The 13,038-nt window shown below is 43.6% G+C and overlaps 1 protein-coding gene across 3 annotated transcripts in view; it reads left to right on the top strand.

Moving 5' to 3' along the window:
- SHTN1 (shootin 1) overlaps positions 1-13,038 on the top strand; it is a 160,833-nt gene that overhangs the window by 19,176 nt on the left and 128,619 nt on the right. The gene's annotated exons all lie outside the window — the stretch shown is intronic.

Genomic DNA, 13,038 nt, shown 5'->3' with positions numbered 1-13,038 from the left:
TGTAGCTTGAAGCAGTTTTATTGGTATGCCACCTGTTCCTGGTGAATTATTTCTGCAAGTGCTCAGAGTGAAGCTTCCACTTCACTTTCTAAAGCTATAGGGTCATTTTCAAATGGTTCTTCCTTTAATGAATCTGTCATCCTATCAGCTCTTTTGCCTTAATTGTATTGTTTCTGTCATCTTTTTTATTTTTACTTAATCAGGTAATGTGTTCTCTTGCTGTTCATAGAACATTCCCATGCTTAGTTTAAATTTCCCTTTGATTTCTCAGATCTTGTGGAAAAGGTCTCTTGTTCTTTCCTTTTTTGTTGTCATGTTTTATTTCTCTACATTGATTCTTATAATACTTCTCTTTGCTCCTGTATATAAGTTGTTGAATACTTGCATTCAGAGTACAGGCTCTATTTCTGTCTCCCTTTACTTTTACTTCTCATCTAAATAATAATAAAATAAATTTTTTATTTTTATACCGCTCCTTCCAAAGATCAGGGCGGTTCACAGTAAAATACAACAATATAAATAAACAACATACATTAGTATAAAAATACATACAATAAAAATAAAATAACTAAAAGCCCCGTTAGCCGATCCTCTTGCTCTTAAAGAGGAATGGAGGTCTGGTTGGACTTTACTCGGGGAATGCAGACTGAAATAGAAAGGTTTTCAAGTCCTTTCTAAATTGGGCCAGGGAGGTGGCTGAGCGGAGCTCTGTGGGCAGCGTGTTCCAAAGGGCCGGGGCGGCGATGGAAAAAGTCCTCCTCATGGTGGAGGTGAGCCTAGCCCCCAGTACCCTAAGTAATTGCTGCCCAGATGTTCTGAGGGTGCGGGATGGAATATACGGGGAGAGGCGGTCCTTCAGGTATCCCGGGCCCAAGCCATTTAGGGCTTTATAGGTAATCACCAACGCCTTATATTGTGCCTGGAAGCGAATGGGCAGCCAATGGAGGTCTTTTAACACCGGTGTTATATGGCTGGCCCTGGAAGTACCAGTGACCAGCCTGGCTGCCATATTCTGCACCATTTGTAGCTTCCGGGTTTGGTATAAGGGTTGCCCCATGTAGAGTACATTGCAGAAGTCCAGTCTCGAGGTTACCAGAGCATGTACCACAGTTTCAAGGTCCCTCTGGGTCAGGTATGGGCGCAGCTGGCGAATAAGCCAAAGCTGATAGCAGGTGTTCTTGACCGTCGCATTCACCTGAGCGGTCAGGTGAAGCGACGAGTCAAGAAGCACCCCCAGACTGCGCACAGAGTCCTTCACAGGGAGCGTGACCCCGTTCAGGACAGGTGGAACCACCGCCATTTCTGGACCAGGGGAACCTATCACAAGTACCTCCGTTTTCTCTGGATTCAGCTTGAGTCGGTTTTCCCTCATCCAGCCCATTACTGACTCCAGACAGGCCACGAGAGGAGAGACGCCATCCTCAGTCACTGCATCAGTCGGAGACATAGAGAAGATTATTTGGGTGTCATCAGCGTACTGATAACCCCGCGCCCCATGTCTCCGGATGATCTCTCCCAGCAGTTTCATGTAAATGTTAAATAGCATGGGAGACAGAATGGCTCCTTGAGGGACCCCAGTTTTAAGGGCCCGCTCATCGGAGCACACGTCTCCCAGCTGCACCATCTGGGACCTCCCAGAGAGGTAGGACCGGAACCACTGGAGCACAGTGCCCCCGATTCCCACCTCTGCCAGGCGCCCCAGAAGGATACCATGGTCTATGGTATCGAAAGCCGCTGAGATGTCCAAGAGCACCAGCAGGGACACGCTTCCCCTGTCGATGCCCAGACGGAGATCATTGACCAAGGCGACCATGGCCGTCTCAACCCCGTAACCCGCCCGAAAGCCAGTTTGAAATGGGTCCAGATAATCCGTTTCATCCAAGACCGACTGAAGCTGGATTGCAACTGCCCTCTCGATCACCTTCCCCAAAAATGGCAGCAGCGAGACTGGCCGATAATTATTATGTACCAGGGGGTCGAGGGAGGGCTTTTTTAATAAAGGTTTAACAATGGCCAATTTTAAATCAGATGGAAATTACCCTTCCCTCAAAGATGTATTAATGATCCGGCGTAACAATGAAGTTACTGCCGGTCCCCCCCTGGGCCGCTAGCCACGAGGGGCAGGGATCGAGAGAGCAGGTTGTCTTCCGAACACTTCCGAGGATCTTGTCCACATCATCGGTAGTTACCAACTCAAACCGATCCAGTTTAATGGAGTCCACGGAGGCCCTGGACGCCTCTACCCTAGGTTCTGCTATAATGTCGGCATTAAGACCTTCGCTTATCCGAGAGGTTTTATCCGCGAAGAGGTTATTAAATTGGTCACAGCAGGCCTTAGAAGGTTCAAGGATCTGGTTCAGGGCAGGAGGGAGCTGAGTTAGCTCCCTGACCACCCTGAACAACTCTGCTGGACGCGACTCCGCGGATGCAATACGAGCACCATAGAACGAGTTCTTTGCTGCTCGTATCGCCTCTCCGTAGTCCTCTAACAGTTGGTCTAGGAGAGCCTTGTCGTCTAAGCAAAGGTGTTTCTGCCAACGGTACTCTAGCCGTCGCAGTTCCCGCTTCCTTGCCCGGAGATCTTCCGTATACCAGGGCTTGCACTTGGAAGCGGGTCTGAGAGGGCGCTTGGGAGCGATACTGTGTATAGCCCTAGAGAGACCGGTATTCCAGATACCAGTCAGGGGATCAACAGAATCGCCGTCACTACCAACCATGTGTCCCTCTAGAGCTTCCTGGAACCTTTTGGGTTCCATCAGCCTTCGAGGGTGGACCATCCTAATAGGTCCACCACCCCCGGGGGGGATCTGGGTAGAGACCTTGATTGTAGCCTCTACCAGGAAATGATCCGTCCATGGCAGGGGGGAAATATTAGTTATTTCCGCCCACGGATTATCCGCATCCGAACAGAAGACCAAATCAAGCGTATTACCCACGCAATGCGTAGGACCCGAAATCAGCTGGGACAGGCCCATGGCCGCCATGGTATCCATGAATTCGCGAGCCGCACCGGGTGGAACATAGCTGGCCGTGAGGGAGATGTCGAAGTCACCCAGGACAAGTAGCCTGGGCGTCTCCAGCATCAGTTCAGTGACCAGCTGTGTCAGCTCGTTAAGGGAGTCCGTTAGCGCACGGGGTGGCCGATACACCAACAGAATCCCTAGACTGTCCTTAACTTCTTGAAGAGTTTCACCTGAGAAATCATGCAAGAAAAAGGGGTATGGGAAAATGTGATGCTAATCACATAGGCCCAGACAGCCAGGAAAAAGTGGCTCGAACCTACATTTTCCAGAAGTGGGTTGAAATCCCACTATTGGCACTGACCAATCCGAAGGCAGCCCAAACACATAGCCTAACTACAAGTTGTGCTGTCAAGCCACACTGCTGGGTAATTTTTTGTTGCCTCTCCACCATTGCACAAACACACCATTGGCAACTGTCTACTGCCTAGAAAGCCATCCCATTGGATGGCAGCCCCTTTGATTGGCCACACAATTGCACCTATGATCCTCCACCGGTACAGGGCATTGGAGCCCCATTGCATGCCCCTTTCAACCCCCTTCACCCCATGCCCCCTCTTGGACTGTCTGGTTTGCGTATGTTGTGCTTATATCCATTGGGGGTGACACACTTTTTTGCATTGCTGCTCCGACTGCTTCAATACACTAGCTCTGTCCTTTTTTAATGCACCCCTGCATGGGTGCATTTATATGTAGCTTTAGACTTAGGATGGATCATTCCTTCAAGAACTGCTTTCGCGTTGGTGTGTTTATAATCATGGTCGAAGAAACCCATTTTCCACCTTGAGTTGGACTATCACAGCTTCAATCCGGTTTCTACCCACGTTGGGGGCATGCATCATCTAAACACCCTGCCTTCAAAGCAAATGGAAACCGCTTTATTTGGCCTGTCTATTTCGCCCCATAGTCTGTATGTTGTTTGGAGACAGTATAGTTGCAGACAGTGTCTTTTTGCATTTCTTCCTGACAATGTCCTTGGCTTCAGTCCAGAGTTTTTCTGGCTCCCAGTCAATTAAGCTTGACAGTGCACATCTACTATTCACATTATCTTAAAATTCTACAGGGATGTTCTTTGGATTGTATTGTGGCACAATGATTTATTTGGTGTTCTTTTTAGCCTTAATCTTTGATACAGATTGAGTCTCCCTTATGCAAAAGGCTTGGGGTCAGAAGTGCTTGGATTTTGGACCTTTTTTGGATTTTGAAATATTTGCATATACATAATGAGATATCTTGGATATGGGACCCAAGTCTTAACATGAAATTCATTTATGTTTCTTATACACCGTATAGACATAGCCTGATGCACAATATTTTTATAATTTATGCACAATATTTTTATAATTTTGTTCATGAAACAAAGTTTTTATACACTGAACTATAGAAAACAAAGGTGTCTCTATCTCACCCACACATGTACACAATTTTGGAATATTTTGAATTTCAGAATTTCGGATAAGAGAGACTCAACTCATATTAGTAGTCCATAGTCTGTGCCACAATCTGTTGCTGGTCTTTATTTTTTTTGCAGAGAAATTGGAGCGCCTCCATCTAATTTGTAATCTATTTTTTTCTATATTGGCTATCAGATCATGTCTATAAATATATTCAACTCAGTTACTTGAAGGTTTCTTCATCCTAGGCCAAATTTTCCTCCATTCTTTAATTCTGCTCTGTTTCCTACTTTTGTATTCGAATCATCTATGATTAACAAGAAGGCCCTGTTTTGGTATGGGATCAGTTTTTTTCCTGGATTCCAGCATAGAATCTTTCAATTTCTTCTTCTGCCTCTATACTTGCAGCATAAATTTGGATAATGGTTATATTGATGAGTTTTCCCTGAAATATTATTGATGTCATTTGGTCAGACTTTGCATTATATCCTTTGACTGTTTTCTTACATCTCTCCTCATTCTTAATGCTACCTCATTTCTTCTTAGATTTCTATTTCCTGAGTAAAATACTGTGTAATTATCTGTGTAATTATCTGACTTATCTGTCTCAAAATGTCCAATTCCTTTCCGTTTGAGCTTGCTCACTCCAAGTATTGCAAAGTTTGTACCTTCCTTTTCTTGTTTTGCTATGTTTAGCTTCCCCTGATTCATGCTTCTCACATTCCATGTTCCTATAGTATATGTTGTGTAGGTTCATACTTTCCTTTCACCTTTGAGCATGACTCTACCTGAGTCCAGTTGTGGCAGTAGCCACAGTGCCACTTGTAGTTGTCCTCTAATGTACCACAGCAGCTGAGTGCTATCCAACCTGGGAGTTTTATTTTCTGGAACTCTGATTTGTTTCATTTTGGATTGTCTCAACATTGGGTTTTCATGGTAAAAGACATTCAAAAGGGGTTTCTCATACCTCATGCTGTGCAATACTAACAAGTGTTAGTTATGGTACCACTTCCAATGTCTTCACCAGTGGCACTTCCACTGTCTTCACCAATGCCACCTCCCACTACTGCTGTTGCCCAGTAGCTGTTTGACACATTTAGAAGATTATCGCACCGGGGTTAAAATGTTCCCCGGTGTGTTCTAACGTGCACGCACAGGGGCACGCACGGAGCATGATGGGAACCCGATGGGGCCCAGAACGCTATTTTACCGCACAGTGGAATGCCACTGTCATCGCCAGGCGTTCCCATCACATTCCCATTGGGTTCCAGGGGACACCATTTCTGGGAACTGTTTTAAAGCATCCCCAGGAACTCAATGGCGGCGTTCCGCTGTGTGGTAAAATAGCGTTCTGGGCCCCATCAGGTTCTCAGCATGCTCCATGCGCCCCCCGCACATGTATGTTAGAACGCACCGAGGAACGTCTTAACCCCGGTGCGATAATCTTCTTAGTGTGATTCCTCAGCAAAAGTCTGTCTGACATGGGAGACCTTACCAGCAGTGCTGCTGCTGTCAGCATAGCCTCTTGCCTCACAAGACCACACAGTCTCACCACCACAGAAAGGTAGTGCATAGACAACATAATTCAGAACCCAACCTAGCACCAGAAATTGGCCCCAATTGCCTATTATTATTATTATTATTATTATTATTATTATTTGTATATAAATTTTTATTTCAATTTTAAAATTTAAAATTACAATTATTATTATTATTATTATTATTATTATTATTATTATTATACTTTATTTATATAGCACTGTAGATTTACATGCTGCTGTACATACAGACAATAAAATCAATAAAAATGAAACCTGCCAATGGCATACATTTTACAAATTACATATAAAACAATAGATAATGATACAAGTTAGTATTAGATAAAATAAGCAGGCAACAAATTAAAAACATCAAATATCAAATCAGATATCAGATAACAATCACATAAACAATCACACAATGCCTGGGAATGCTTCCCTGAACAATATAGTCTTCAACTCAGTTTTGAAACTGGTTAAAGAAGTGATGACCCTTGCTTGTGGGGGAAGGAGGTTCCAGGAGTGAGGGGCAGCAAGTGAGAAGGGACGAATCTGAGACGGGGCAGTGGAGATCCTAGGCTGGGACAGCAGACCTTAACTACCAGAATGGAGGGTATGCATGGGAATATGAGGAGAAAGAAGTTCAGATAAATAAGGAGGGGCCAGCCCATGCAGGGCTTTAAAAGTCAACAACAGAAGCTTATACTGAATACAGAATACAGCAATAGCTTTCAAAACCTTTTCTGTACTCTTTTTGGCAGTAGTATCAAGATAGATTACTTGGTTACCGATATCTGTCTGTGCATGTAATTTGCACATTCACTCAAGCAAGATTTCTCTCAGACATTCCTTTTAACAAAGATACAAGAAGCCTTTTCCTGGAACCATTTTACTGTACAAATCACACTGCAGCTCTGGCCCAACATAATGAGCAATATTCTGCAGCTATACAAAACTGAAATAAATAATTTATCCCTGTTTAGTTGAGATAACAAACTCATTTTTCATCATATGTTTGGCCAAAGGTCAGCAATAATACAACTTCCCTCTTTCCGCCATAATTTCAAACTGTCAGTTACCAGCAGCTCCGCAATGTGCTACTTAGATCAGAACTCTTGTACAAATAGCTTATTATGCATACTTTATCCTAATCCTGGATGGCATTTATGTGAAAGCCAGAACATGAGCACATTGGCCAGTTTTTCTTCTGTGCTATTGTAGCTGCTCTTTGCTTTTATAGTAAACAGATCTTCAAATGTGATTTGCCCTGAGCTAAACTGAGTGTTTTGTTGATGACCAAGTACCTTATCTATGTGAGGTGTACAGTGGCATGCAGAACTGTTCATTCTAGATCCAAAACTGCATGTCTGTGTGCACTGACTAGATAGGAAGTATTTGCTTCTGAGTAAACATGCATAGGATTGTAATCATAAATCTGATAAATGGAACAGCTGAAAATGTGTAGCTGCCAAGACCCCTCCGACTCTAATTGGAAATACAGTGATTAAGTTGTGATCCTAATGGAAGAAAACAAAACAAACAAACAAACAAAAACTGGAAAGCACAGGGGAAGAATGAAAGGAGACTAAACCCATGTGCTATACAATGGCCAAAAACCTCTTTTTCTCAAAAAGCTCAACACATTTTGGCCTTATCACCAATTGGCCTTCTTCAGGAGCTATATACTTATCAGAAATTTCTGGAATTACAGTCTGCACTCTCTATATAAGCGGACCTGTGAGTATTACAAGTAAGTTTTGTCTCCTTTCATTCTTCCTCTATGATCCAAATGGGCTTACATGGCAGTAGGTTGCTTTTGAAATCATTGTAATTCAGTTTTCAAGTCATGAGCCAAATTTAATGTTAGTCCCAACTAGAATAAACTAGAGTAAATGGGTTAATCAGCACTTATATAGATCTCATAGGCCTGGCACAGATTAGAAGAAAGGAGAGGCCAGAGGTTGCCCCTTTCTTCTCCGGATCATTGCCGCGGCAAACTCATGGCCGTGGCAACAATCCTCCCCAAAAAGGAGCTGCAAAATGCAGCTCCATCCCACAATGCTGCCAAAGCGCCATTAGTGCACTGGAGTGTTGTGGTGATGATGCGCATGCACCGCTCCGTTTGCACATGGCGCATGCTTGACATTATCAACACATGCGCCGTGTGGACAGCACTGCATAAACATGGTGCTGCCCTTACATGGTAGGGTTCCAGAGCGAGCAGATGCTGCGTGCTCTGGAACCCTAAAATTGGCCCCAGGCTATTGCAAACCGGCGGTCTGTACTGGGCCATAGACTTCAGATGCTGTACGTGGGCCAAACATTGAATTTAATCCCATATGTTATAAGATTTAAGTACCATGATTTAGAAAATTGTGTGAGGTTACCATGATGTGTAGTCCCTTCTCTTTCTCTCTTCAGCCTAAATCTATCCATACATTAGAACTGAGCGTGATCATAGCGAACATTTTCAAATTCCTACAATACTTTAACCAGGATTGAACTCCAAGTTCAGTGCACATTTGTAAATATTACTTGAGAGGAAACATGAGAAATACAAGCCATAGGTAGTACCCATGCTGATGCGATGCTTGACTATAGTTAAGGCTGAGAAAGAAATGTTTGGATGAAGATTTAAATCAGAGGTGGGAGGAAGGATGAGGAGGCAGTTCACAAGCCTGTGGCCAGCTCCTATTCTTTCAGTGATCCTTAACAGATGAATGTCATTAAAATCTTCATCAAGCCAAATTCTAAAAGAGACAGAGTAAGTAGTAACAGTTATATCCAATCTTAACAGATTCTGTTTTTGTCTTTGCTTGTTACATGTTTGTTGCAATAAGACTGTTATTATAAACCATTGATTTCAATTGGTGATAGAAAATAGCTTTGGGGTACTTAATTTTCTTTTCATAGTCTTCTTGTCATTAAGTAAATACTACACACTATTGATTTACGGCAAAACTGTCTATGTATTCAAACATCTTAGACTGATCAATATGAATCTCTGACATGAATATACAGGATACAGGTTTTTTCATACTCAAAAGGGTTTGGCATTGTGTGGATGTTTTTGTGCATCTGAGTTAAGATTGGGGAAAGAATACTTTGTTGGAGATAGAGCAGCTGGCATCTGTGGATTTGTTGGCCTTGACCATTCATTTTCATTCTAAGATATAAAGGTGTTGTTTTTTTTTAAGAGGATGGTAGGCAACTTCATTGTCATGCAAGTCTTATCTGTTTTTTGAATGAGATGTTTTAATTCCAGCATCTCTCACAGTTGAATCTCATTCTGTTCTGCTTCTATACATTTAGATGCAGGCAGTGATCCTGAAATGTCAATTGAATTTGGATTTTATCAGATCAAAACTATAGTTATGTATTTTTGAGTTGAGCCTTTATGTATGTGTTACTTATCTTAGGGATGAGAATTCCATGTCAAGCTTTCAGGGTACTAATAAATGAACCATGGAAAATCTGTAATCAGGATCCTCTTGGATTCTCCTTAAAGTCTAAATGAGATATGGCTGGCGGAATCTATTGAATACAGGAATTCTGCTGGCGGGAAAGTAACAATTTCCCCACACAATTGTTGAAGTGTAAATTCCCTAGGGATGCTGTTATTTGTCTAGTGGGAGAGAGTGGGAAGATGTACAAAGACCTTTACATCCCCCACCCCACCAATAGCAATAGCAAATGAGTGGTGTGCCTTAGATTGGTTAAGAAGTAGATTTGCAGGAAGTTTTCCCCTAGATATTGGGCAAGTCACACTTTCTCAGCCTCAGAGACAGGAAAAATGGCAAACCTGATCTGAACAAACATTGCCAAAAAAATCTTCTGCTAGGTTCACCTTAGCACCACCATAAGCTGGAAATGAGTTGAAGGAGCATCCAGAGGCAGTATGTTTCTACATATCAACTGTTGAAGATGAGTGGGGCAGGGGTACAATTGCACTCATGTCCTACTTTTGGGATTCCCTTGGGAAATTTCTTGGCTACTTTATCAGGCTTTTGGTCTGAGCATCAGGGTTCAAATTATGCTCTCATATTTCAGCCTAGTTTCCCCCTTACATTAATTTTTCTCCTTTGCATGTATTGACTACATGAAGGGTCTTCAATTACCCATTAGCCCTTCTCCCTACATATTTACTGACCCTGCTTCACTAAACCAAAGGATGGTTTATCCAGTATTAATCACACCAGTGGATAGACCCATTGATATCAATGAGCCTTAAGCTGTGACTTACAAGCCCCATTCAGTTCCATGGGTCTACTTTAATGCTGGCTTTCATAATTTATAGAATCACTTGTCTTCCCATACCTTGCATGTGCTTCTACTTGAGATTATGGCCTGGGGCTGAAAGTAGGGCTTGGGAGAGCAGAGCGACTTCACGCTCCTGAGCCCTACCACGTGCTGTGGGCGCCATCTTGGTGCACCGTCATTTACATGGCATGTGTGACGATGACATGGCTCATGCGCTGTATCCAAATGGTGCGCAGCACAAGGGAGGCACTTATGGCACCTTGGCAGAGGCGGAGAAAGAAGCTGCATTTTGTGGCTCCTTTTTGCCATCGCACCGTTGCCGCACTGTTTGGTTGGTGCAGCCACAATCTAGAAGAGAAAGGGGTGGCCTCTGTCCGCCCCTTTCTCCCAATCTGTAAAGGCCCTATGAGACCCTATTTGGTCTTATAATGGTAGTACAGTCCGCTCTTCCCTTATGCAGGGGATCCGTTCTGGACCCTCCCATCTAAAGGAAAAAACATGGATGCTCAAGCCCCATTCAAATGAATGGGGCTCATATCCGCGGAGGCATGGCAGCGGCGCACAAGGCGCATGCCACGGGAATGTGCGCCATTGTTTCCTTCCAGCATGTGCCTCCCTTACTTCCGTCGTGGCTTCCAGCGTATGCTGGAATCCATGTAAAACACGCCAAAAATGTAACAGAATTGAATTTGAGAATGGGATTTCTATGCCCTTATAGCCATACTTGTATGTAAGTGACATAGTGACAATTCTTGGAGAAAATAATGCTCTACTTAAGGGCTGGCAAGAGGCTTCTTTGTTAATATCTGGTCTGGGTTTTAGCCAACAGTATCCAAGCTGCTAAAGCCATGGAACTATCTGGAGTGCTGAGCTCTATCCCTTAGTTTCAATGCATTTGATAACTGCTCTGAAGTCTGGAGTAGAAGGTGGAGCAGATACACAGCAGAGTCTCCACAACCTTCATATGAAAAGCACAACCTGCCTCTGTTCAGTTCTCCTGTCTCTTTACATGTTTGGAGGTTCATGGGGATGCTGGTTGAAATAAAAAGTAAGATGCCCCCAGAAAAAGAATAATTCTTGATTGGTTTAAACTCTTGAAATAGATGCGTCATTTAAACAATATAGCACAGTGACAGAATACTAATGTGGGTGTTAAGACAATATTATTCAGACTATTATGCAGAGCCCTCCCTCCATCCAGCATCATCCAGAGGGAGAGAAGGACAGGCCAGCTCCATCTGGCCTAATCAGAGTAAAAAGAAGGGCCCTCCCTCCAGTCCATCTACCATGGTCCAGGCCTCCAAGGGAGAGAAGATCTGCTGGACTTTTCCCCTTCCCCACTGCCATTCCCTTCTCCTTGTGTGTCTTGTCTCTTTAGTTTGTAAGCCTGAGGGCAAGGAAATGCCTAATTAACAATTTGTAAGCCGCTCTGATAGCCTTTTGGCTGAAGAGTGGGGTATAAATAAAATAATAATAATAATAATAATAATAATAATAATAATAATATATTATTATTATTATTATTTGTGATTGTAAGCAACTTGATTAGAAAAGAGTGGATCATTCAAGAATTTGCCTATTTAGGCAAAAATGGCTTAAAACTAGGGTTACCATTTGTCCCAGAAAACCTGGAAAATCCAAACAAGTCCAGATTTCTCCTTCATCACAAGCCAATAGGTAGATTAAAATTTGGCAGTGGTGTTGAAGCAGGAGCTCATGCAAGTAGATTGGCACTGGCTGGAGCCTTATCCCACGATGCAGGCACCAGTTGCTACTGCACAGGCATAGCATTGCCACCTTATTCTTTCATTCCCTCCCCTCTTCCCCCAACAGACCCAGAAGGCAGGAAAGGAAAGGAGGCAAGCAGAATGAGCTTTTATTTATGTGGTGATTGTGTCAGCAGCTTGAGCCTAAGGCTGGGCAGCACAGCGGAAATTTGCTTCCAAACAGCCATCTGAGAGTACGAGAGTCCCTTTACTCTCTGGGTCTGCTTGGAAGCCGCCCTCTCTTCACACCAACTGGGGGGAAAAGAAGAAAAAAATAACACTTAGCTTGGTCCTGTATTCAGGGGTAGCCATATTGGCCATATAGCAAAGTACAGTAACACCCCAAATCCACAAAACAGTGATATGTTTGTTCAGCCAACCAAAATACACAAAATACATACTGAGATTGAAACATAGTGGCAGAAAAAGTGCGATGATTGATGTGGTGAATTTGTATAATCAAAATGCAAATTAATAATATGCAAATTGGATACTCAGATATGAGGGTCTGGAATATGGCAACCCTACTTACAACAATAATCTCATATAAACTGACATTGAAACAGTCCCAAGTATCTCTGATTGTGCAAATAAGCCCTAGACCAGTGGCAGAATGAAACTTAGAAGTATCATCAGGTTTATGGCCAGTATACTTTATGCTCTTCCCTCCCCAACTGTCATCTTTTGGCCTCTGAGGGAGAGAGTAGGCTGGCCCAGTTCCATCAGGGGCTAGCCTGAAGAAAGAGGCTCCTCCCTCCCTAACTGTCATCTTTCGGCCTCTGAGGGAGAGAGAAGGCTGGCCCAGTTCCATCAGGGGCTAGCCTGAAGAAAGAGGCTCCTCCCTCCCTAACTGTCATCTTTCGGCCTCTGAGGGAGAGAGTAGGCTGGCCCAGTTCCATCAGGGGCTAGCCTGAAGAAGAAGAGCCCTCCCTCCAGTCCATCTGCCTTGGTCCAGGCCTCAGAGGGAGAGAAGAATGCTGGACCTGATTCCCTCCCCCCTCACCATTCCCTTCTCCTTTTGTGTCGTGTCTTTTAGATTGTAAGCCTGTGGGCAGGGAAC

The sequence above is a fragment of the Sceloporus occidentalis genome, unplaced genomic scaffold (genome assembly GCF_023333645.1).
Source record: "Sceloporus occidentalis isolate IW3139 unplaced genomic scaffold, rSceOcc1.0.p SCAF_2, whole genome shotgun sequence".
NCBI classification, from domain to species: Eukaryota; Metazoa; Chordata; class Lepidosauria; order Squamata; family Phrynosomatidae; genus Sceloporus; species Sceloporus occidentalis.
This window is presented reverse-complemented; position numbering and strand designations above follow the sequence as displayed.